Source organism: Carcharhinus amblyrhynchos, unplaced genomic scaffold (genome assembly GCF_965287045.1).
Source record: "Carcharhinus amblyrhynchos unplaced genomic scaffold, sCarAmb.v2.hapA scaffold_50, whole genome shotgun sequence".
Lineage (NCBI taxonomy): Eukaryota > Metazoa > Chordata > Chondrichthyes > Carcharhiniformes > Carcharhinidae > Carcharhinus > Carcharhinus amblyrhynchos.
The window spans coordinates 1,703,713-1,731,257 of record NW_027649791.1 but is presented as its reverse complement, the minus strand read 5'-3'; the positions used below and the strand labels follow the sequence as shown (position 1 = coordinate 1,731,257).

Sequence of the window (27,545 nt, the reverse complement as noted above, 5' to 3'; positions counted from 1 at the left end):
CAAGGCCAATATACCCTTTCGCAAATAAGGAGACCAAAATCTTATTGAAACATATAAGATGATTAGAGGTTTAGATAGGGTGGACAGTGATAGCCTTTTTCCTCGGATGGAGAAAGCTAGCACGAGGGGGCATGGCTTTAAATTAAGGGTGGGTAGTTATAGGACGGATGTCAGGGGTAGGTTCTTTACCCAGAGGGTGGTGAGGGATTGGAATGCCCTGCCTGCTGCGGTTGTAAATGCGCCTAGTTTGGGGGCGTTTAAGAGATCCGTGGATAGGTTTATGGACGAAAAGGGATTGGTTTAGGTTAGTGGGTCATTGTTTTTTAACTGGTCGGCGCAACATTGTGGGCCGAAGGGCCTGTTCTGCGCTGTAATGTTCTATGTTCTAAAATTGCACACAGTATTCTAGTTGCAGCCTCACCAGTACCTTGTATAGTTGCAGCAAGACCTCCCTGCTTTTATACTCCATCCCCCTCATGATAAAGGCCAACATACCATTTGCCTTCTTGATCACCTGCTGCACCTGCAAACTGAGTTTTTGCAATTCATGTACAATTCACATTTGATAGAGGCAGCCCCAAATTCAAGCTTGTAGTCACTACTTTGAGTTGTCAACTAATCTCAACCAAAGCAATATTTGAAGTGCTATCATTGCATTTGATACCTCTGAGCTAGGAGGGAGGGGGGTGAAATTGACAACTGTCTCCATACAGTGATTTGCTGGAAAGTGTACAAGCAAGTATGTGGACATCCGGTGAAAACAAGTTTCATCTTGGCAATATTACTCACAACAGTTAAATAACCTGCAGCACAAACTAGCAAAACTCATTGTCTTCAGAAAATTGGAATGATTGTTGGGGGGAATGAAAATCAATAATCGATGAGGTGGAACAAAAAGAAAATCACTTGGAATAAGTTGTAATTAATTTCACCACATCCTCATTAGAGTTGAGAAATGTATTTTGTATAGAGCACTCATGTAATAATTCATTTTAACCAATTTAAACAGCAGCAAAACAGCAAATCTGGTATACATTAGTGTCAACATTTGTAACAAAACTCACATTACTGAGCAACATAAAAGCAGCATCTTAACCTCTCCTTATGTAAATTCTTAGTTATGGCAAATAATATTTATTTACAAAATTTTGTAATTCAAAGCATAAATAGAAAATGTAATATTTAAACATATGGGAAGAAGAGGAAAAGAAGAAAACAAGTGACACATGATTTCTCAACCTATTCATGTTGAAGCGGAAGTTCATTTGCGACATATATACAAAATGTACAAGCAAAGGTATCAGAACATAGAGAGGTGTCAAATAAGTGAATAATAGAAATACTTTATTCCAAACAGAATTTAAGTAAATCTGGATTGTCCTTTTAGTGCTTATCTACAAAACATTTAAATAAATATTAAATAACAAGTGGCACATGAATCTAATATTTTCAGGTCCTAAAATCTTGCGACATAGAAATCAAAGTTGCCAAGACCTGTGCCTGCAATTGTGTAACATTAATTTTGAGATATGAGATAAATTTAGAAAATCAAACCTGCAATAAGTACACTATTTTTGTTGACTCTTTTCAGATTTTACACAACTATGTTCTACGTTCCATGTTCTCTCTCTTTTTTCAGGAGTTTTCCAAGAAATTATCATGTCAAATACTTGAAAATGTCCAGATGGAGAAATGAATAGATCACAGAAGCCTCCTTCCCCTTAAAGTGATTTATATCTGATACAAAGAAGATGTTCATGGAAAAGCTTCACATACTATAATAAAAGAGAACAGTGGACTATCAAGTATGAGCAGGATACTGTACTTGAAAAACTACAGCCTATATTTATAACAATTTTGATAACTGTTTGCACTCCCCTTCCAGTATTGTCATATAGATTACCAGTGGCTGAATTATCCCAATTCTTTCTGTTGATACTTAAAAGTGAGGTATCCCATTGTGTATTTACATTCTACGCTCATGTTCTGACCCCTTCAATTTCCACCCTTTCCACAGCCACATCAGCTCTTCATTTTTGGCAGACAACTCATCCAAGATCTTAATGGCTTGTTGCTATCTGAACCCATTAATGTTGATGTGGAAGAGTCATCAGTGGAAATAAAAGGGCAAGACTTTTGTTTAATTAATGTTGGAGTGGAAATTAATTTGATATGATGAGAATTGGACTTTGTAAATTTTTGAACATGTGAAAGCTGATCTTGTTCAAAAGTAGTAAGTTATGGCTTATCAATATTTACTTGTGTTTAAAGAGCTGTACATGTATTTTTGTCTTACACATTGTAATATTATAAGATATGAAGCAATAAAACATGAGTTTGATAAAACTCTTTTCTCACTCACCAATGAATCATTAGGAGTCACAGGATGTGTCTGGTCCATGTTACATAAGGTGGAATATTGCAGCTACCCACATTGAGTTGGTGCATCAAAATGTTTGTAACTTTCTCTTTATTATTAAATGCAGTTCTTTTTTGCCAAGTTCTAAATTTTCAGTTATTATTGGCCTTTTTAAGTGACCTCAGGTACTTGAATTACTTTGGAAATTTGTGATTTTTCTGACAATAACATTTGAACTGCATTTGCACCTAAGATTTTATCTTTGTACCATATATCTTCCTTGGATAATCTGTTCAACTCTTCATTGTCCTGTGAAATATTAATGAGCCCAAATTTGAATGCAAACTGAGGTACATTGGTGAGCCACTGTTCCACTGGATTCCCATTTTATACAGTGGGTCCTTGGCTAACACATTTATACATTGGACACATTTTCAGACAATGCATACACGTACATAGTGAGATACACTGTAATAGGACAATTCTAAGCATGAACACAATATGAAGTACTATGGTCAATGGGTAAAGGACATGGAAGATACTGTACATGATTCATTAAAATCTGCGACCAATCTTACAAGACTTTTATTATAGTAAATAGGATGTTTAACTATTTAGTCAGGACAATTAAATGCAAACCAGGAAATATTGGGTGGAATTTTCCCCAAAAAAGGGTTGAATTTTATGAAAAAAAATTCTAAGTGTCCAATGAGTGAGAAAACACGAATGTTTCAGACTTGTTTTGTGAGGCTGCTTGCTAAGCTGTAGGAGGGCTGTTGCGCAGGTGCCCTGACCTTCCAACGGACTGGGAGATCTCCTGCTACACCCCATGGATATTGGGGCCACCCCAGCAGAATTTCCCCCTTCCCTCCCACCTAAAAATAGAACTGATAGGCAGAAAATAGCTACTACAAACAGCTCCTCATGGAGCACAGAGGACCAGTTAGAACTCAAGTTTCAAGGTTGCAAGAATATTCACGTTAGAATTGCAGAGTCTAAAAACTAAAACTAAAACTAATAAACAAATAGCAGATAAACAAACAATGGTTGAGGTTAGTAAGTTAAGGGAGTCAGTCAATAAATCCAAGATACTTGGTGAGAATATACAGGATAATTCCAATAAATGGAACCAAATTCTTTAGACATAAATGTGGGGGAAGTGGTTAGTAATCAACTGAATAACGAAAGGCCAATTAGTTTATAGTTTAACGAGAAGAGGTCAAAGAATCCTGATTATATTCATAGTAATAAAGTGACTAATTTAGGAAAGATGGTGGACTCCATTTTAGAATTGATAAAACAGGATGCTAAAGGTTGCAATAAAGTAGAAATAAATGATACTTAACAAATTGATTAATTCAGAATTCAGGGAAGTTTGTATCGCTAAGGATATTAAAAAGAAAAATAAACATGAACTAATTAAGATTTAAAAATACTGGGGCCTTAAAACTTAGAGCACTGAAAAAATACCTATATATGACAACACAAAAATGATACAAATTCAATAGGAAGGCCGTAGCTTGACAGTTGATTGGTGGGAGAGGGGGATGCGGGGGATCTGCAACAATTGACGTGCCCCTTGTCTATTTCCGAATAAGAAAAATATTTTACCAAACGGTTAACTTGTGTAAATGATTGGTCTGATATTGACAAATTTAGTGAATTCAAAGGCAAGGCTAATGACAAGGCATTGACGAGTGTGATAAAAGATTTTGAAGCATTAGACATTCGGAATCAATTTAAACAAGAGAAAGCACCAGAGCCCTATAAAATTAAAATTGGGGATTTAATAAAATGCTAGATTAGATATCCTGGTGTGATAGCTAAAATGTATAATGTGTGGCTATTGATTCAGTTAAAATAGCCATGATGTGAAGAGCCAGCACTGGACTGGGATAAGCACAGTAAGAAGTCTCACAATACCAGGTTGTGGTGTTGTGAGACTTGTTAACCTGGTGTTGAGAGACTTCTTACTCAGTTGAAATAACCAGAACTATATTAATACCAAAGTCAGATGATGAAGATGCCTTGCAAAATATTGATAATTGAAGGTCACTAACAATTAGATGCATATTATTGAGGGCGTTTACTAAAATTGTTAGTAATCATTTAAACAAAGTGGCTATTCTAAATAATAGTCAAAGAGGTTTCACTGCTGGAAAACCTGGATGTCATGAGAATATTACCATTCTAAGTAATTGTTACAAAGGGGCAAAAATAAATAAGAAAAATCTTGGGGTGGTATTTATTAACTGAGTTATTTTTTAAAGATTTTAGTCACAAGTAAGGCTTATATTAATCCTGCAATTAAGTTACTGTGAAATTCCCCTGGTCGCCACACTCTGGCACCTGATCAGGTAAATGCACCTAACCAGCACGTCTTTCAGACTGTGGGAGGAAACTGGAGCACCCAGAGTAAACCCACGCAGACACAGGGAGAATGTGCAAACTCCACACAGACAGTGACCCAAGCTGGGAATCGAACCTGGGTCCCTGGCGCTGTGAGGGAGCAGTGCTAACCACTGTGCCAACTACTTCGCTAAGGCTTTTGATTCCATCAACGACATATAAATAATTCAAAATTTGAAAGGAATGGAGTCATCCAAGGAAATGGTTAGATTAATTGAGAATTTGTATTAAAGTAGGGAATGATAAAAATAACCTCAGCCCAATCGAAAGGGGCAGCGTAGTGGCACAGCGGTTAGCACTGCTGCCTCTCAGGGACCTGGGTTCAATTTCGGCCTTGGGTGTCTGTCTGTATGGAGTTTGCACATTCTCCCTGTTTCTGATTGGGTTTCCTCCAGGTGCTCTGGTTTCCTCCCACAATCCCAAGATTAGGCAGATTGGCCATGCTAAATTATCCCTTAATGTTAAGGTGTGTAGATTGTGGGATTAGTGGGATAAATGCATTAGGTTAGGAGGATAGGACAGGGGGTGGATCTGGGTAAGACATTCTATTGGAAAGTCGGTGTAGACTTGATGGGCCAAATGGCCTCCTCCTGTATTGCAGGGATTCTATGATAAAAAGTTGATCTGCTCTTCCCCTATTAGTTATTGTTACAGATAGTTTGCTTTGTTCTTTAAATGATATCTGGTGAACACTATTTAATATCCTGAGGCTGTAAGATAATTTTAATTATGTCCCTTGCTTTTGCTCACGGTATTGCGGTACTTAGCAACTTCCATAAAGAAACCTTGGTATAGTAGAGAAATTTTGTACCTATACCAGATTAGAGATTAATCTGAAGAAAATGGCAGGATTCCTTATGTAATCGAAGAAAATAAATCTTCTCAGTAATGCAGAGGCACCGCAAATAAAGGTAGTGTCAATTAATTATAATGAACCAGGTAATATCGACCCATAGATTGGTCCTAAAAGAAAATTCCTGGGAAACAAAGTTGCAAGGATGGATTGATAATCTAATGGTTGGCCGTTAAAACCCTCCCAACTATTTAACATTTTAAAAAGAAACTTTGTACCATGCTTTTATCATTTAATTTTAGTCAAATCATCATAAAGCATTTTAATCATGCTTGATAATATGATCAAAAAAACATGCAGATATTTTACATTTCCCTAAAGAGATTGCCCACCAAAGAGATTTCGAACCAAGACTAAAGAATGCTTGAAAACAGCTTTGCTGAAATCCCAAGATATTTGATATTTTGAGTTCCATGGGAGTGTTGTTAATGAAGTACCCTTGGTGATGAAGAGTAGTTTTGTTGCTGTAGGGATTAGAACTCTGCTGCACCTCAACTGCTTTCACATATCTACAATAGAACCATATACGAAAACCAAACTGTCCCAAGGGTTTCCATGGGTGAAGTTCGGAACAGTTTCCGTAATGAGAGTCACTTTACTCCATAATTGCACGGTACAGAGATGGCTCAACATAGTCCCCGTGATACCTGGAGTTCAAAACTCACTGTCACTTTGACACAGGTGCGACCTCCTCTTCTGCAAAAATTCCAGTGAAGCTCATGTCTGACACGACAGACAGCCTGGACTTGACTTTTTTGGGGAGTTCCTCATTGAGCGTGTACACATCCTCTCTCTTCACCATCAGTTGGGATGCATCTTCAAACTCCACCTGTTAGAGCTGTATAACATGTGGTGCTATAAACTGGGCTCCATATACTAGCCCATCGGTCCATCTGACTTGTACCACCACTCCCCATTCAGGGGGTTCCAACTGGAGGCAGTCACGGCTCACAATGTCCTCTGGATACAAGTTGTCACTGAAGGAACCATCTTCAAAATTCACTTCACAGAATGTTTCTTTACTCAATCCCACCACCTCGCACTGATAAAAGCGTCCATTCTTGTGCTTCGAAATGACCTTCTGCCCAACTTCAATATCATTCAAAGATGATTTGGCATACTCTGTTTAGTTGTGTGTCTTGTGCCTGCAGCAAGTAATGAAGACCACAAATGGCCAGTCATCAGACTGCATGATCACTCCAGCACAGGTCACATGAAAGGAAGTGGGGCAATGGTCGTGGGAACATTGTACACAGCAACCACCAGTCGTCTTCATCTGTTTCTTACAGTAGAAGCATTTCAGTTTCCAGCGTTGTGGTGGTATTGGGCTGACGCTCACAGTGCTGCGTTCTGCAACACTGACAAACCATATCTCCTGCACTGCAGTAGATGAACCCACCTGTTGTTGGTTGTTTTCTAAAGTGCTCCTCCCCGAAGGGTACATAGACAACAATCTTCTGCAAAAGCATTAGCTGCACACCTTGCACAGATCCAATCATCCGTCACTTTCTCAGAAGCCACTCCATAACAACTTGCATGATTACATACACAGCACTTTGCACACGTCACAAGAATGCTTGTTCCATCATCGTCAACATAAGAGGTGGGGAGAGTTAGGTCTACATGGTCACTTCCAGATGTGAAGCACATCTCTGGGACCAATAGTTTGCTTTTCATTTAATTTCTGGGTTTGCCCATGTCCGATGGTTGGCTTTTGACTCCAGCACCCTGAGTCTCCTGACAATCTACCTGGTACGACTGGAAGAATGCACAAATTGAGCAGTAAGGCATCTGCTGTGCCATTATGCAGTTGTATTCCCATTCTGCAAGGAAGTTCTGGAGCCTGTTTTGCCACAGATGAGCAAGTGGCTTTGCCCATAGTTCCGATTCCATTGGGTCATCTTCTACTGTCAAGTCTGGCATTTCTTCATCACTAACGCAGTCCTTCACCACAGAAAGTGGATGGTGCCACGGTGGTTTACTCAGAGGCTGGCGCCAACTCTTGGCTTTCTTCTCAGATTTTATCTCTTTCATATATTGCTCAGCCATCTCTGCGGGATCTTGTTCATTGAGACTAGTCCCAATATTTGTTTTAACTGTTTCATTCCAATTTGGGCTATAATCACAGTCCTCTGCAGCACTCTCGACTTGAACTTTGAGTACATAGAACATAGAACATTACAGCGCAGAATAGGCCCTTCGGCCCACGATGTTGCGCCGACCAGTTAAAAAAAAACAAGTGACCCACTAACCTAAACCAATCCCTTTTCGTCCATAAACCTATCTACAGACCTCTTAAACGCCCCCAAACTAGGCGCATTTACAACTGCAGCAGGCAGGGCATTCCAATCCCTCACCACCCTCTGGGTAAAGAACCTACCTCTGACATCTGTCCTATAACTACCCCCCCTTAGTACTTGTAGTCTCTGAATCAGATGAGCTGGATTCATACAATTTCACAAATGGGACGCGAGTATTTTGGGAAGGACTGGCCACAGAGAAGTTTACCACAGTAACAGGAGTGTCCACTGCGCTGGACATGGTTCGCTTCAAGGTAAGCTTCTCCTCTGGTGGACTATTTTCACCATGTGGTTCAACTTGTGCTGGACCAGGTTCTGGAGCACTGTCGACTTCCACTTTACAGCAGCCCCTCTGATCCTCTTTCAGTTCTTCCTTGAAGTCTTCAGACTCAGTGGAACAGGATTACACTCTTCACTTTCCTTCAAGATAGCAGAATTGTCACTTACTTCCTGTGGCAGCTCGAGGCAAACCTTGTGTCTTTTTGTTCCTATTTGATGTTTTACTGGACTTCTAATTTCATCAACATCTTCCTGCTGGGAGTGTTCTTCTTTTTCAACTTTGTCATCGGATTCCATTTCAGCTTCATCAGCCTCCTGGTCCTTCAAACTCTTCGCAGTCACAGAGTTAAAAATGTTAGAAATAGTGATGGTGGCTTTAGACTGCCTGAATTACAATCGGAGGTTCCTATTGCTATTTTTAAAATATTAAAAGCTTTTATATTAAGTTCTGATCCCTTAGTCTCAGCTTCCTTTTGATTCTGTGGCGTTGATTTGGACACCAAATGAGGAGTCTTGGAGTCATTCAGGAAATAGAGGCCTATGAAGATCTGTGATTATTGCTTTTGGACGTCCAGATGAGGATATTATTTTAAAGTGGTGCCAATTTGAGGCTCACAGGTGGCAAATTTAAAACATCAGGGAATTGGAACATCTTATTTTATTGATGACCTCATATCTAATTGCTGGCTACATTTTAATTGATTTAAAGAGTTGAATTTTATCAATACAGCGTTATTACGGTGCAATGCCTATTCTACTAAATACTACTTTGCCTTTGGGATGGCAGTTGCCATGAAGTATGGCTAATAAATGATTGGCCATACTTTCAGTTATTGTTCATATATCAAGAATGCCCATATTTTTAGGCATAATAAAATTTGACACTTTTTAAAACAGCAAGTTTTGAAATACCATTTGAAAATTTTAATGGAATCCCTATTTAAACCCGACATCTTAATCTGTAAAGGAGATAATGTGGCTGTAGTGGGTGTAACTGTCTGGTACAAAGATAATAATGTTTCACTTGGAAAAGCATGGCAGGAGAAGACTGACAAACATAAACATCTCACAAAGAAGACTGTCAAATTGACTGGGGGCCACAGTATCAAGTTCTTCGGATTCGTTATTGGTGCCCATGGCAAATGATACAAACAAAATGACACTTTAATGAAATTCCTTAACATTTCCAATTTCAAAATGTTTGCTGAGCAAACTACCAGACTCGCATTATTATAAACTATCAAAATGTTACAGATATTTATGGACAATTATTTTTGCTTTTAAAACTTTTTAATTTTTTAAACTGTACTTCGTTGTTGTTTTAGTATTGAATATTTCTTTAAATAATAAAATTTACTGTTTTTGTGCCTTTAATAATTTGCTACAACATATTAAATGGGGAAGGAAATGTAACAAATGTCTATTTGACAGGTCTGTTCATTAACCTTTTTAGTCAATGGTAAATTCTGTGGCTACAAAGGCTAAGATTTTACTGTACCTCTTTACCCTTGGTTTTACTATTTTAACATGATTTAGCCCTGGTTCTGCTAGGAGGAGGAAGTTTTCTCTATGGACATTCCACATTAATATTGTCAACTGTATTGATAGTACAAGTAGCAGGACAGGTTAATAAGGTGGCATACGGAATCCTTCCCTTTATTAGCCAAGACATAAATTTTAAGCACAATAAGAAGTCCAACAGATTTATTTGGTAGCACAGGCTTTCGGAGTGACACTCCTTCTTCAGGTGAGTGAGGAATTGTGCTCACAAACTGCATTGTCGTGTGTCATGAAGACCCACCTTGGAGAACAACATACGAGAACACAGAATTGCTGAGCAGAGACTGATAGAACATAGAACATTACAGCGCAGAACAGGCCCTTCGGCCCACGATGTTGCGCCGACCAGTTACAAAAACAATGACCCACTAGCCTATACCAATCCCTTTTCGTCCATAAACCTATCCATAGATCTCTTAAACGCCCCCAAACTAGGCGCATTTACAACTGCAGCAGGCAGGGCATTCCAATCCCTCACCACCCGCTGAGTAAAGAACCTACCCCTGACATCCGTCCTGTAGCTACCCCCCCTTAATTTAAAGCCATGCCCCCTCGTGCTAGCTTTCTCCATCCGAGGAAAAAGGCTATCACTATCCACCCTATCTAAACCTCTAATCATCTTATATGTTTCAATAAGATCCCCTCTTAGCCGCCTTCTTTCCAACGAAAACAACCCTAAATCCCTCAGTCTCTCCTCATAGGACCTCCCCACCATACCAGGCAACATCCTAGTAAACCTCCTCTGCACCCTCTCCAAAGCCTCCACATCCTTCTTGTAATGTGGGGACCAGAACTGCACACAGTACTCCAAGTGCGGCCGCACCAGAGTAGTGTACAGTTGCAACATGACGCTGCGACTCCTAAATTCAATCCCCCTACCAATAAACGCCAAGACACCGTACGCCTTCTTAACAACCTTATCTACTTGATTCCCAACCTTCAGGGATCTATGTACACATACACCTAGATCCCTCTGTTCATCCACACTATTCAAAGTCCTCCCGTTAGCCCTATACTCGACACATCTGTTGCTCCTACCAAAGTGAATTACCTCACACTTCTCCGCATTAAATTCCATCCGCCACCTCTCGGCCCAGCTCTGCAACCTATCTAAGTCTCCCTGCAGACTATGACACCCTTCCTCACAATCTACCACACCTCCGATTTTGGTGTCATCAGCAAATTTACTAATCCACCCAACTATACCCTCATCCAGATCATTAATAAAGATTACAAACAACAGTGGCCCCAAAACAGATCCCTGAGGCACACCACTCGTAACCGAACTCCATGATGAATATTTACCATCAACCACCACCCTCTGTCTCCTATCTGATAGCCAATTCCTGATCCAACTTCTTAGATTACCCACAATCCCATACATCTGCATTTTCTGCAGAAGCCTACCATGGTGAACCTTATCGAACGCCTTACTAAAATCCATATATACCACGTCAACTGCCTTGCCCCCATCCACCTCTTTGGTCACCTTCTCAAAAAACTCAATAAGGTTAGTAAGGCACGACCTACCCGCTACAAAACCATGCTGACTATTTCTAACCAATTCATTACACTCCAAATAACTATAAATCCTATCCCTAATAATTTTTTCTAAAACCTTGCCCACAACAGAAGTAAGACTCACCGGTCTATAATTCCCAGCAAAGTCTCTGTTCCCCTTCTTAAACAATGGGACAACATTCGCTATCCTCCAATCCTCCGGGACTACACCAGAGACCAATGACGACCTGAAGATCAGAGCCAGAGGCTCTGCAATCACCTCTCTAGCCTCCCAGAGAATCCTAGGGTAGATCCCATCCGGACCAGGGGACTTATCTATTTTCAGCCCCTCAAGAATATCCAGCACATCCCCCTTATCAACCGTAATATTGTCTATTTTACACCCCTGCAACCCAGTGTCCTCCTCAGCCATATTCATGTCCCCCTGCGTGAACACCGAAGAGAAATATTGGTTCAATGCTTCTCCAATCTCCTCCGGTTCCACACACAACTTCCCTCTGCTGTCTGTAACTGGCCCTAATCTTGCCCTGACCAACCTTCTGTTCCTGACATACCTATAGAACGCCTTAGGATTCTCCCTAATCCTATCAGCCAAAGTCTTCTCATGTCCTCTTTTAGCCCTTCTTAACTCCCTCTTCAACTCCCTCCTAGCCAATCTAAAGCTTTCTAGTGCACTACCTGAGCCCTCAAATCTCATCCGAACATAAGCCTCCTTTTTCTTTTTAACCATCGACTCAACTCTTTTAGTGCACCACGGTTCCCTAGATCTACCAAGTTCTGCACACGAGGATGGCTTCAATTGATAGCCAAGTTCTGCACACGAGGATGGCTTCAACATGATCTTGGGTTCATGTCACACTATCTGTAATCCCCACGACTTGTCTGGACTTGCAAAATCTCACTAACTGTCCTGTCTGGAGACAATACACGTCTCTTTAACCTGTACTTAACCCTCTCTCCACTCACATTGTCTGTACTTTTAAGACTTGATTACCTGTAAAGACTCACATTCCAACCATTATCTTGTAAATTGAGTTTGTGTCTGTATGTGACCTGTTCGTGAACACAACTCCTCATGCACTTGAAGAAGGAGTGACACTCCGAAAGCTTGTGCTACCAAATAAACTTGTTGTTTAACCTGGTGTTGAGAGACTATTGTGCTAACCTCAGTACAACACCGGCATCTCCACATCATAAGCATCAAGAACAGGGAAGTTATGCTGGAACTATATAAAACATCAATTACGTCACAACTTGAGTACACAGCGTGCAGTTTCCGTCACCTCATTTATTAGCGTCTTTAATATTACTATTTTGCTACAACATTTGACGTGTCTCTTGCTCATTTATCTCTTTAGTCTATGGTCTCGCCTTCTACAGGGGAGGCCATCACGTCTGGACTCAGTTGATAGGGGACACTAAGTGATCCTCGCTGGAGAAAACCTCCCCCCAGCGAAGCCACACAGGCATAAGTGAGTCCTGATGATTCTGTTCTGGGCTTGCTAATCACACTTAAATAAGATTTAAAATAAATTTAAATAGTCTATTCAGCCACGTGCCAAAAATGGGCGCAAGGTTGATCGTGCCGGAAATCCAATGCTGGTAAGATCGTGAGAGGCAACAAATTGGGCAAAAGCCTGATTTCTCGGCTCTCTCGCAATATTACCGAGTCACCCCATTCAGCATTGTGTTTGGTGCAGACTCGATGGGCTGAAGGGCCTCTTCCTGCACTGTAGGGTTCTATGATTCTATGATCAGCCAGCAGGGTGCAACCATAAGATCACCCCCATGGTCTTTGATCAATGGTATAGACCAATGAAATTGGAGCAAGGGTTTGAAAACCCTAGAGGAAAGTTACCGGAAGCATTTGAAATAGTATTCCTTTCAAAATAAGGTTCACACAGAGAAGCTGGAGAGATAAACTAGCTATTAATGAACATGATGCTAATGATCACGAGGAGATAGCAGAAATAAAAGGATAGGCAATACTCAAAATAGTAAAATGTAGAGAATAGGGTTGACTCAAGAAGATCAATATATATTTATCGTCGTAAGTCAGGACATGTAAAAGCAGACTGCGGGAAGTAAAGACCAAAGCTAGCAGCTTTTGAGTGTGTCTGGTGTTTCTGTAGGGAATGTTATCAGTAGGTGGAGCTGGTGAAAAAATAATTTACATCTAATATATTGACAGTCGATGTGAGTGAACGTAAAGGATTATAGGAATTGTGCATTTAAGGGTGAAGTACCTTGAACCCAAAAAGATTATCCTTGGGGATAGACACAGGTTTGGTTCAAAGCTTGATGTTAACAAAATATGTGAATTTTTCCCCAGACTATTCACAAAACAGAAAATAGGCTTTTATTGGAAGTTGTTCCCCAAATCAATGTGTAAAGTGAATTTAAACAGCTTTAGTCAATGGGTCTGTAATAGTTGAAGTAGTGTATGAATTGCCTCTTAACAATGTTAATTTAATACTCAGTATTTAATATTTGATACACCTCGAGAGGAGTAAGGTGTTAGCATCTCCTGGGATGGCAGGCAAGTCTACTGAAATTGATAATGTATTTAAAGGATCAGGAGCTATTTGTAATCTCGCTGTAAAAAGTATTGTTTCCACTAATGCTAGCAAAAAACAAAAAGTTCAGAATTTTGAGAGTGAAGAACGCTTAAAACCTCTGACTGGCAGCAAAGTTAAGGTTAAATGCAAACAAACTGAATCTGTTTCGAACATGCCTGCAGATCTTAGGTCACAGGTGTCAAAACATAATACAGCAGCAATGCCCCAGGCTGATGGGCAACCAAAGAACAGTGCTCTGACACAAAAAGATTTATTGGTAGCTAATACCGGTACACTAGAATTATGAACCCACCTTAAAATTCTGGAGCGGAAAATAAAATTCCAAAAAGAAGCACCTGTGACCTTTGCTCAGAAAGAATTGGGGCAAAGTTCATCCCAAATGGGGAGAAGGAAAACAAAGAATGCAGAAAAGTGCGAGAGATAATTAAGAAAGAAAATCAAGAATTTTTGTCAGAACATAAACACAACAAAATTCTTAATGCAATGAAGGGTATGATGATACTATGCCTTTAAGAAATGTATTCATAACATATTTCTTATGGAGGGGTATGTTTGCAATTCAGCTCTGTTTTTCACGGTGCCAATTTGCCTGCACCAGCTAGCTCAGATGCCGAGAATGGATTCTACTGTGTTTGATTTAACCCGAGTTACTGCATTTTTTGGATTTTATTTTGTCCCCTGGTGTTTCAGAACAGGGCTTTCATTAAGCTGACTGACAAAGGCAGGGTCACATGAATGGGCAGAGCTAAGCTTGCAGGGAAAGCATAGTTTTATTTTAAAACAGTTAGTTAAGCTAATTAATGTTATAATTAAATTGTATTGTTAAATAAAGTTTGTTTTGATAAAAGCTTCCTAGTGAGTCAAACTTCACATCTGTAATGAAACACCTCATCATCACGCTATTGCCAAATAGAAAAAACCGTTGGAGTCTAGTTGGGCTTCATAACATGCTTTTGGGTTTCTGCTCTGGGTGCTCTGATACCCTGACAAGGAGAACGATATCCTGTGTCTGTACAGGAGAAAGACAACTCAGATGACTGCTTAGCTGAAATATCTTCAGCAGATTCACAAAATTGTTAGACAGAAAGATGCCATTCAACTCATCATATCTATACTGGCTATCCAAACGAGCAATTCATTTACCAACATTTCCTCTCCTCCTTCCCGTAATCCTGTATTTTTTTTTAGACAGACATTAAAAATCTGCAACCTTGAAAGAAACTAGAAGTCAAATCTTAAAACTTGGACCAAGCGGTCCACCAATTCTGAAGAAAATTAATAGGAAACACTGAATCCAGAGGATAAAAAACATCACAACAAATATTTTTTTCTGAACCTACACTTTAGACCGGCTGGTATCAAAAAATCCAGAATTACTATCAGATGTCAGCAATATTGCTTTTGCCAAAGTTTCCCAGATTGACTCAATTGTGCCATGCTTTAACCAAGGATATTGCAACAAAATGTTCTTTAATTGGCATGAGAAAGGAGCCAAGTAACAAAACATCATTTCAGAGGAGGGATTTTAAAATCACCAGTTGGACAACTTTAAATTTAAACTATTTCATGTATTTGTTTGATACAGGTTAAACATTGTGATGCAGTTTAGCACACTAGGCAACACCTGAAGAGAATGTTACTCACGCTGTATGTAGTAAGTTCATTGTAAATTGGTTGTTTAAGTATATGGAATATTATTAGGATAATATTTATAAAATCTTTCATCCTTTAAGATGAGGTATTATAATAAAGCTTATAAGAATTTTAGGACAATAACTCCAAATTTAGGGTAAATGCATGGAGTCATGTGGCCTATTTTGAAGTCTGTCTGACAAAAAGCCTGGAGTCGTAGAGTCATCAAGGTTTATAGCATGGAAACAAGCCCTTTGGCCCAACTTGTCCATGCTGACCTTTTTTTAAACCACCAAGCTACTCCCAATTGCCTGCATTTGACACATATCCCTCTATATCCATCTTTCCCATGTAACTGTCTAAAGGCTTTTTGAAAAGCAAAATTGTACCTGCCTCTACTACTACCTTTGGCAGCTTCCTCCAGACACTCATCACCCTCTGTGTGAAAAAAATTGCCCCTCTGGACACTTTTGTATCTCTCCCCTCTCACCTTAAACCTATGCCCTCTAGTTTTAGAATCGCCTACCTTTGGGAAAAGATGTTGTCTATCTAACTGATCTATGTGCTTCATTACTTTATGGACCGCTGTAAGATCGGCCCTCAGCCTCCTATGCTCCAGGAGAAAAATGTCCCAGTCTATCCAGTCTCTCCTTATAACTCAATCCATCAAGTCCTGGTAGCATCCTAGTAAATCTTTTCTGCACTCTTTCTAGTTTAATAATATCCTTTCTATAATAGTGACCAGAACTGTACACAGTATTCCAATATGGCCTTACCAATGTCTCGTTCAACTTCAACAAGACATCCCATCTCCTGTATTCAATGTTCTGACCAATGAAACCAAGCATGCCGAATGTTTTCTTCACCACTCTGTCCACCTGTGACTCCATTTTCAAGGAGCTATGAACCAACACCCTTTGATCTCTTTGTTTTATAACACTCCCCAATGTCCTACTATTAACTAAGTCCTGCCCTGGTTCAATCTACCAAAATGGATGGTTTGACTGTTAGAAATCAAGGAAGGTTTATGTTGTTTTACTGAGATGAAGGTGAATGATATTTATACTTGGCAACAGTCTCTGAGTTTACGACGAGGAGGATTTTAAGCCTTCTGAAGTGTTGCTGGTTTTGGATTATAAAGAGTTGTGCTGTAAACTGTTCATTTACTGCTAGGATTAATGAAAATTGGGAATTAGAAATGTCTAATTAGTATTTCTACCTAGGTACAAGGTTAGCATGTTTCATGTTGCCATGGTGAAGGTGGCAGAGGAAATCAGTCTATTGTACAACTTAATGAATATTACACACCAACAGAGGTTTTTTGGTCAGCAGAGATAACATACTGCTCAACTTTGTGAGCTACCAAGGCCAGACGTGGAAGCAAAAGGCCTCTCGTTCAAGAGATACATCTTCAGTCTTGTAAGGATTCTGCAAGATTAATTCTGATATGACTGGGGAAAATGAATCATCGCAATAGGCTTTTTGTTAGTGATGGATTTAAGAAACTCTGAAAATTGAGAACAGCACCTGGAGACAATGTTATCGCTTGGTAAAGTGGAGAAGTAGAAAAATTGGAGCGAGAATTTGGATGATAAAGTGGATGAATGAGATGAAGTGAAATGAAATAAAATAAATGGAAATGGCGGAGGGGAGAGTTTATGCCCTGAAGTTGTTGAACTTAATATTTAGTCCGAAAGGCTGTGGAGTGCCCCATTGGAAGATGAAGTGCTGTTCCTCCAGTTTGCCTTGGGGTTCACCAGAACAGTGTAAAAGGCCAAGGACGGACATGTGGACAGGAGACCAGAGAACTACACCTCATCTTCTGACAGGGTAGTGTACTGAAGTGCCAAGTGACAGGAAAGTCTGGGTCCTGCTTGAGGATGGACCAAAGGTGTTCAGTGAAGCAGTCACCCAGTCTGCTTTGGGTCTCTCCAAGGTAGAGTAGACTGCATTGGGAGCAGCAAATGCAATAGATCAGCCTGAAGGAGGCGCATGTGAAGTGAAAGGGGTGTTTAGGACCTGGGACAGTGAGCAAGGAGGAGGTCCCCCTGTCAGCATTCCAAAGGGACCATTCTCTCTGGGGCATCCTATCCACTCCTCCATCACACCCAACACCTCACCCCTGCTCATAGCACTTTCCTATGCAATCAAAGAAGTTCTTAGATCTGATGAAGGATTGTCTAGACTCGAAACTCTTGCTTCAAAGACTGTATTCCATTGAGAGGGTGCTTCATGTTAAACATCAAAAGGGGAATGCTCCTCTCTATACTTTAAAATAGAACATGCCTACAAAAAAGAACATAGTGTAGAGCCAATAGTGAACTTTGGTCATTTGTTACATCAAACTTGTTAAAATGTGAAATCCTTGATGTTACATATTACAGAGGAGGTGGTGCTGGAAGTCTTAAAGTGCATCAAGGTAGATAAATCCCCGGGACCTGATGAAGTGTATCCCAGGACATTGTGGGAGGCTAGGGAGGAAATTGCAGGTCTAGCCGAGATATTTGAATTATCGATAGTCACGGATGAGGTGCCTGAAGATTGGAGACTGGCAAATGTTGCGCCTTTGTTTAAAAAGCCTGGGAACTACAGGCGAGTGAGCCTCCCATCTGTTGTGGGTAAGTTGTTGGAAAGTATTTTGAGAGAAAGGATCTACAGGACATTTAGAAACGCAAGGACTGATTAGGGACAGTCAGCATAGCTTTGAGAGTGGAAAATTATGTGTCACAAATTTGAGTTTTTTGAAGGGGTGATCAGCAAGGTAGATGAGGGCAGTGCAGTAGGTGTAGTCTACATGGACTTTAGCAAGACCTTTGACAAGGTACCACATGGTAGGTTGCTGCAGAAGGTTAAATCTCGCAGGATCCAGGGTGAGGTATCTAAATGGACACAAAGCTGGCTTCGGTCGGGTGGTTGTAGAGGGTTGTTTGTCAAACTGGAGGCCTGTGACCAGCAGTATGCCTCAGGGATCAGTGCTGGGTCCACTATTATTTGTCATTTATATTAATGATTTGGATGACAATATAGGAGACATGGTTAATAAGTTTGCAGATAACACTAAGATTGGTGGCAAAGTGGACAGTGAAGAAAATTATTTCCAATTGCAATGGGATCTTGATCAATTGGACCAGTGGGCTGACGAATGGCAGATGGAGTTTAATTTAGACAAATGTGAGGTGATACATTTTGGTAGATTGAACTAGGGCAGGACTTACTTGGTTAATGGTAGGATATTGGGGAGAGTTACAGAACAAAGAGATTTAGGGATACATGTTCATAGCTCCTTGAAAGTGGAGTCACAGGTGGACAGAGTGGTGAAAAAGGCATTCAGCATGCATGGTTTCATTGCTCAGAACATTGAATACAGGAGTTGGGATATCTTGTTTAAGTTGTACAAGACATTGGTAAGGCCACACTTGGAATACTGTGTGCAATTCTGGTCACTCTATTATAGCAAGGATATAATTAAACTAGAAAGAGTGCAGAAAATATTTACTAAGATGCTACCATGGTTAGCACGGCTGCCTCACAGCTCCAGGGACCTGGGTTCGATTCTCAGCTTGTGTCACTGTCTGTTGGAGTTTGCATGTTCTCCCTATGTCAGCATGAGTTTCCTCTGGGTGCTACAGTTTCCTCCCACATTCTGGAAGATGTGCTGGTTAGGTGCATTGACCTGAACAGGTGCCGGCTGTAGCAACTAGGGGAATTTCACAGTAACTTCATTGCAGTGTTAATGCAAGTCTTGCTTGTGACTAATAAATAAACTTTTAACTTTTACTTTAAACATACTTGAAAGATAAATGCACAACTCTTTCAAACAATTTGCAGAGACAAAATAAACCCAATGGCCTTCTCCTGAGGGGAACTTAAGAAAACAATTAGAAGAGCAATAAGGGGCATGAACAGGATTAGGGAGAATCCCAAGCTATTTTATAAATATATTAAAAAAGAGGTTAACCGGGGAAAAAGTAGGACCCATTCGGGACCAAGGGGGCAATCTAGAAGGGCGTTAAATCAATACTTCTTAATAAAAGCAAATTACTGCAGATGCTGGAATCTGAAACCAAGAGAGAAAATGCTGGAAAATTTCAGCAGGTCTGGCAGCATGTGTAAGGAGAGAAAAGAGCTAACGTTTCAAGTCAAAATGACCTTTTGTCAAAACCTACAGATGCTGCCAGACCTGCTGAGATTTTCCAGCATTTTCTCTTTTGAAATCAATACTTCTCATTAGTCTTCAATCAAGTAAAGGAGAACATAGGTACAGAATTCAGGAAAAGGGACAGTGAGAAACTTGCACGGTTTGATATCGGAAATGGAGAGGTATTAAATACTCTGATGGACTTAAAAATGGATAAATTCCCATGCCTGGATGAATTGCATCCCAGGCTACTGTGGTAGGTGAGGTGGGAAATTGCAGGGGCTCTGACACAAATTTTGAATTCTTCTCTGGCCACGGGGGAAGTCACGATGTGGAGATGCCAGCGTTGGACTGGGGTAAACACAGTAAGAAGTCTCACAACACCAGGTTGAAGTCCAACAAGTTTATTTGATAGTAAACCCACAAGCTTTTGGAACGCTGTTCCTTCGTCAGGTGAGTTACACAGGGGGAGTGCCAGACAACTGGAGGACAGCCAAGGTAGTTCCACTTTTCAGGAGGACAAACCAGAGATGAACCAGGAAATTATAGATCGGTGAGTCTCACGTCAGTGGTGGGGAAACTATTGGAGAAAATTCTGAAGGAGAGAATTAATATCCACTTGGAAAGGCATGGGTTAATTAGGGATAGACAGAGGGAGATCTGGCCTTACAAATTTGATAGAATTTTTCAAAAATGTGATCAAGTGTGTGGATGAGGGAAGTGCAGTTGATGTAGTTTATATGGATTTTAGCCAAGCTTTTGATAAGCCCCCAAATGGGATTCTGATTCAGAGGGTTAAAGCACATGGAATTCAGGGAAACTTGGCGAGATGGATCGAAAACAGACTTAGTAGTAGTTCACAAAGAGCAAAGAAAAGTACAGCACAGGCACAGGTCCTTCAGACCTCCAAGCCTGTGCTGACCATGATGCCCGAACTAAACTAAAAACCTGTGTGCCCTTACTCCGACTGTATCCCTCTATTCCTTCTCTATTTATGTATCCATCCAGATGCCTCTTAAATGTTGCTATTGTGCCTGCTTCCACCACCTCTTCTGGCAGCGTGTTCCAGGCGCTCACCACTCTCTGCATAAAAAACTTCCTCCACACATCTCCCTTAAGCCTTCCCTATCTCACCTTGAACCTGTATCAAAGGGTAGTGATAGAAGGCTGTTCAAGTAACTGAGGCCGGTGTCCAGTGGTGTACTACAGGGATTATTATTGCAACCCTTATTGTTTGTTATATAATAAACAATATAGATAAAAATATGGAGGAGAGTATTATGCAAGTTTGCAGACAACACCAAGATTGGTAAGGTGATTACTAGTGAAGAGGGTGGTTGTAAGTTACAGGAAGATATAGATGAATTGGCCAGATGGGCAGAGTAGTCATAGAATCATAGAATCCTACAGTGCAGAAGGAGGCCATTCGGCCCATTGGGTCTGCACTGACTACATTCATACCAAGGCTCAATCCCCACAACTCCATGCTAATCCCTAGCTAGTGCCCCTGACACTAAGCAGTAATTTAACATAGCCAATCCACCTAACCTGCACATTCTTGGACTGTGGGAGTTTCCGGAAGAAATCCGGGCAGACACAGGAAGAATGTGCAAGCTGCAAACAGACAATGACCCAAGCTGGGAATCGAAGCCACGTCCCTGTGCTGCGAGGCAGCAGTGCTAACCACTATGCCACAGGTGGTATTTAACCCTGAATGCGAGGTGATGCGCCTTGGATGAAGAAACAAAATGAGAGAGTATTTAAAGAATGGCAAGATTCTGGGAAGCTCAAAGGCACAGAGGGATCTTGGGGTAATTGTTTCCAAATCCCTGAAGGTGGCAGAGCAGGTGAATTGGTTAGTTAAGAAGGCATATGGGATACTTGTTTTCACCAGTCGTGGTGTACAGTATGACAGCAAGGAGGTAATGGAGTTGTACAGAGCACTGGTTAGGTTCTGGTCACCTCACTATAGAAAGGATGTGATTACACTAGAAAGGATACAGGGGAGGTTCATTGGGATGTTGCCTGGGATGAAGAATTTGAGCTAAGGGGGAGTCTGGATAGGCTTGGGTTGTTTTCTTGAGAGCAGAGGAGGCTGAGGGGCGAGATGACTGACGTGTATAAGATTATGAGGGATGTAGATAGGGTAAATAGGAAGTAGCTGTTCCCCTTGAGGGGCCAATCACAAGGGGACATAGTTTTAAGGCAATGCAGGAGATTCAGAGGGATCTGAGAAAAATCTTTTTCACTCAGAGGGTTATGAGAATTTGGAATGCATTGCTTGGGAAGGTAGTGGAAGCTGGAACACTTACAACCTTTAAAATATATTTGGATACACACTTGAACTGTCATAACATTCAAGGATATGGAACATGTGCAGGATAATGAGATTATGACGCCTTATAGTGTAGTTGTCAGTGTAGACTCGATGGGCCAAAGGGCTTTTTTTGTGCTGTATGATGCTATGACTCTATGTCTCTATGATGAGCATAAATTCATTTATCATACATGGTTTATAATTTTGGTCAGCACGCTTCAAAAGCAGAGATGCATGAACTAATGGAGAACAAGAAAGCAACAAGTCTGATCCCAAAGGTAGAGATGAAGTTTAAACTAACAAATTCTCTCTCAAATTTCCATGATAATTAATAAAAAATGAGGAATTGATATGGCAAGCACATACGGGTGCATGTACTTCATCGTTACGATGCAGAGGCTGACCCCCTAAAGAAGTAACGCCAAATCCCCAAAGAGGAATACCTCACCTCATAATCTGTTAAAAGTATGCGAGAAGGTGCGAACGGTCCTTCAGTAATGTTTAGTGGTTAACAAACAGAAATACCTGACACTTACGTTAAAATAAATACATAACAATTTATTTATTGAACAGGGAACCTTAACCAAACAAGTAACATACTGAATAAAAATAAGATTTTATTGGAATGCTGTTCAAATAAATACAATGCCCATTCACTAACAAAAAAAAAGAACTTAGACACGCTCAAAAAAAACATACAACCAGGTTGTCTCTCTTTCGGAACCTTTTGGAGTTTCTCAGTTGATTTCTCTGTCTGAAAGTTTTGTTTGGTTTGCTACCTTTCGCTGATTAGGTGGTGTATTCTGTTAAGAGATATATAAAACTGGCAGAATGGAGAGCTGCTCTCTCCCCCTCGAGTCTTGAGAGGTGGCAGTTACTAACTCCTGTTTTTGCCCCTCTTGCACCCTCTTTTATATCTGTGATGCCCTCTCAATTTTCCGACAACAGGATTGGTCTGATTTTCTTCAGCGTCATCAAATTCAAATCTTATATGTTCTTGGTAGCCGAGTGCCTGCTTTAAATTGATAGGGCAAAATTCAAACATTCAAATGTCTAAAGCTTGTTACCAAGATAACCCTGTTGACTGGCCTTGGATATAAATGTTTCAACTTGGATTCACTATGTACTGTGCATTTTAAATCTGCAAGCACTGAAACCAAAACTAGTTTTTAAAAGGACCGTGCAATGTTTTTCCCTCTAACATTTTTACATCGAATTGAATCCCTACAGTACAGAAGGCAGCCATTCAGCCCATCGAGCCTGCACTGACAACAATCCCATCCTATCCCCCAACCCCACATAGCTACCCTGCTGATCGCCCTGAAAGAATGTACATGCTTTACATTTTTACAAACGCAATTTTGCAACAATTTCGAACCATAACCAGCATGAAGCAGTGTCTTCAGGGGAATAAGGAAGAAAGAATGGAGAGGAGAGAACAGTACCTTAAAAATCATATTCCACTCTGAGCCAATAACCTATCACGTATTTATTGCTGTGAACAGGCTGAAATAATAAGTGTGCTCATCATTAGCTATGCTTCAACCCCACCACTTACAGCTACCCAGTAATTGACAGGACAGGCAATCCAGCATCCCAATACAGGGATACTTGATGCTAATGAAAATGGTAATTCTGGAAAAATGAAAACAACATTTTTTTCAATCTTCATGGATTCAAGTAACAACTCAAATGGATCCTTAGGTAGACTCCCCTTTATCTCATATCTGGCTTCTAATCTAATTGATGGCTTTTCTGTTGCAAGTTACGGCTGGAGTGCACCACTGATTACTGGCCACAAGCAATTCAAGCTAACTTACTTTTGGGCAGCTGAATGAATTTATAATAAAGCACTCCACATTCTGTTACATACAGATGGATCGTGCACATAAACTGAAGATTCCTGCCAATTCAGTTCTGTGGTATACTTCGTGCAGCTCCCAGATACTGCATTGTATCATAGCATTTAACTGAAGGAGATCTTTGAAATCAACACAAATATATTAACTTTTACAAATGCCAGAGGTAAAACAGAACCCATGAAGTGCTAAAGATAATTGCATGTCACACAGTTACTCTGTACACACTATTTCTACTTTGAATGCCTTCTACTGACCTGGCTTTGATTTATCTTCAAATATCTATTCCCAATTCTAGAAGTAGACCAGAACAGCTACTTGAATGTAAATCAGTGCCAGATCCAATGTGAGGTATTCAAAAAAGATGGTGAGGATTCAGAGCAAGTACAAATCCAGAGCCCTGAGATGGCAAGAGGCTTACGAGAGGATAAAGTGAAAAAAGGAAGCTTGTGACAGATATCAATGGCTCAATAGTGCAGAAAACTGCGAATGTAAAAAGTGTAGGATGAAATTAGAAAGGAAACTACAAAAGCAAACAGAGGTGTGAAAAAATGTTTGCAAGTAAAACTAAGGAAAATCCAAAGTTATTTTAATACTTTAAGAGGGAGTGGATAACTAAGAGTAGGACTTCATAGAATTGTAGAATCCCTACTGTACAGAAGGATGCCATTTGGCCATTGAGCCGACACCAACAACAATCCCTATCCCCATGACCCCACCTATTTACCCTGCTAATCCCCTTGACACTTGGGGCAATTTAGCACGATCAAACTACCTAACCTGCACATCTTATTAGGATCAAAAAGGGTAATGAGAACAATAATGGCTCTTAAATGAATAATAAGTCTATTTTCACAAAAGACAGAGATACAGACAATGCAATCAGGAAAGAGCACTGCCAAAAATTAGATAAAAATGACATAGAAAGGAGGAAAATATTAAGGAATGAAACAGCTTTGGAAGTGGATACATCCCCTGGCCCGGACAAAATACTTCCCTTGACAGCTGGGATACTGGAGAAGCAGCAGCAGAGGCTCTGACCATCATTTTTTAATTCTCTCCAGCTACAGATGAGTTGTCAGAACTGCACTAGAGTGGAAACAGAGGAGATTTAAGAGGATGTTGCATGGACTGAAAGCATTCAGTTATAGGAAAGAATATGTTAGGCTTGTTTTCTTTGGAATAGAGGGAGAGGCCAGGTGGAGGGAGACCTAGTTGATGTGTATAAAATTATGACAGGTCGAGACAGAGCGGATAGAAAAACCCTAGTCCCTTAGGTTGAGGGGTCCATAACTGGGAACACAAATTTAGGATTTGAGGTACAAAGTGGCAGGGATCCAAACTCACTCCTTGAAAGGGTAGTGGAGGAAAGAATGTAAACATTAATTGATGATGGACTTTAAGTGCCATAATGTACAAAACAACAGAGCAAGAGCTGGAAAATGGGATTAGGTTGGATGCCTATTCATCAGCTGATGAGAATGATGGGCCAAATGACCTCCTCCTACGCTGCAAATGTTTGATTTGATGCTATACAATGGACTACAATAGTGGCATGTTAGAACTGACTACTAACACGTTCCAGATTTGAAATCAACAAAAATAAATTGCCATGAAAGGAAAAAGAAGATTTAAGACTGAAAAAGATCAATCTTCTTTAACTTAAGAATCAAAATAATCAAATAGTCATTTGGCAGCGCAGAATGCGAGTATCACTGGGGAAAATAAACACATAATAGCATCCTAGAGTCCCTATATTACAGACGGAGGCTATTCGGCCCATCAAGTCTGCTATAATCATACCCAGGCCCCATTCCCGTAACCCCACATATTTACCCTGCTAATTCCCTTAACACCAACGTCAATTTAGCATGGCCAATCCACCTAACCCACACATTTTTGGATTGTGGGAGAAAACTGGAGCACCCGGTGGAAACCCACACACATATGGGGAGAATGTGCAAACTCCACACAGGCAGTGACCTGAGGCTGGAATTGAACTCGGAACCCTAGCACTATGAGGCAGCAGTGCTAGCCACTGTGGCACCGTGCGTGTCAAAGCTTTCCATTTTGCACTCAAGACAATTCGCAAGAATACCAAATGAAAGGGAACAACAATTCATATTTGATGAGAAGAGTGAGATCATTGGTTGGCAACTAGACTCTGATTGGAGAGGCATTGCCATGAAGAATGCACCAGTAAACTGATGTCTCACTGTCAACTCCAAAGCATTGTTTTACTTCAAGCCAGCAGGTTGACTGGTTAAGGCAATGCACTGAGGAATAAACCAGAGAACGATTGTTGCTTATTTTCAGTTGGAACAGGCACAATGTGCATGCTTGCTCTGTCTGTCTGCAAAGAATAGGACTTTGTATATTAAATATATAGTTTCAAGCACATGTCAGTGTGCCACACTGCAAGCCGGATTGGTTGTCAGTGTAATTTTTAGCATACTGAGGATTGTTTACTAAATATTGTCTGATGACAGAATCTCATGTTGGACCTTGTGTTTTGAGGTTTTCAAGCACAGGCTGATTGGGTACAGTCTGTACCTTGCCCATTGCAGTTGGCCAGTTCCATTTGCCAGTCTTTGGGACATATGGCCTACATACTTAGCATCATACTGGCACTGAAATTCACCTACTACATGACTTATTTGTGCGCATAGATGCTGCATAGCAGCTGAGAGAAACAGCTAGCTTCATCTGTTAGTTAGATTTTTGAGACACCTTGCCTGCCCAGGGACATCTGAGATAGACGGGGCACTTCTCAGGACCAAAATTAGCAGCCTTACATAGAAACTAGCAGCAGGATAGGCCATTCAGCCTTTGAGCCTGCTCCATCATTCATTTTGATCATGGCTGATCATCGAATTCAATATCCTGATCCCCCTCTTTCCTGCATATCCCTTGATCCCTTTAGCCCCAAGAGCTATATGTAATTTCTTCTTGAAATCAGACAACGTTTTGGCCTCAACTACATTCTGTGGGAGTGAATTCCACACATTCACCGCCCTCTGGGTAAAGAGATTTGTCCTCACCTCAGTTCTAAAAGGTTTACCCCTTATCATCAAACTATGACCCCTCGTTCTGGGCTCTCCCACCATTGGGAACATTCTTTCTGAATCTACCCTGTCGAACATTGTTAGAATTTTATATGTTTCTATGAGATCCTCTCACTCTTCTAAACTCCAGTCAATATAATCCTAACAGTCTTGGTCTCTCCTCATATGACAGATCTGCCACCCTGTCTGGTAAATCTTCGCTGTACTCCCTCTATAGCAAGGCATCCTTCCTCAGATAAGGACACTAAAATTGCACACAATATTCCAGCTGTGGCTTCACTAACACCCATATACAACTGCAGTAAACATCCGTATCCCTACACTCAAATCCTCTTACTATGGAGGCCAATATACCATTTGCCTTCGTTACTGCCTGCTGTACCTGTGCATTTACTTACAGCGACTGACGCACGAGGACACCAAGGTCTTGCTGAGTATCCGCCTCTCTCAATTTACACCCATTCAAGTAATAATCTGTCTTCCTATCATTGCTACCAAAGTGACTAACCTCATATTTATTCACATTATACTGCATCTGCCATGCACGTTAGCTCACTCAGCCTGTCCAAGTCATACTGAAGCATTTCTGCATCCTCCTCACAGCTCACCCTCCCAACCAACTTTGTATCTTCTGCAAATTTGAAGATAATACCTTCAGTTCCCTCATCAAAATT

At 40.5% G+C, this 27,545-nt stretch overlaps 1 protein-coding gene and 1 pseudogene across 1 annotated transcript in view; both read right to left on the bottom strand.

Moving 5' to 3' along the window:
• Nucleotides 1-27,545, bottom strand: part of fndc1 (fibronectin type III domain containing 1) — a 221,630-nt gene that overhangs the window by 118,805 nt on the left and 75,280 nt on the right. The window lies entirely within an intron of this gene.
• Nucleotides 6,217-22,330, bottom strand: LOC145337474 (lysine-specific demethylase 4A-like; annotated as a pseudogene).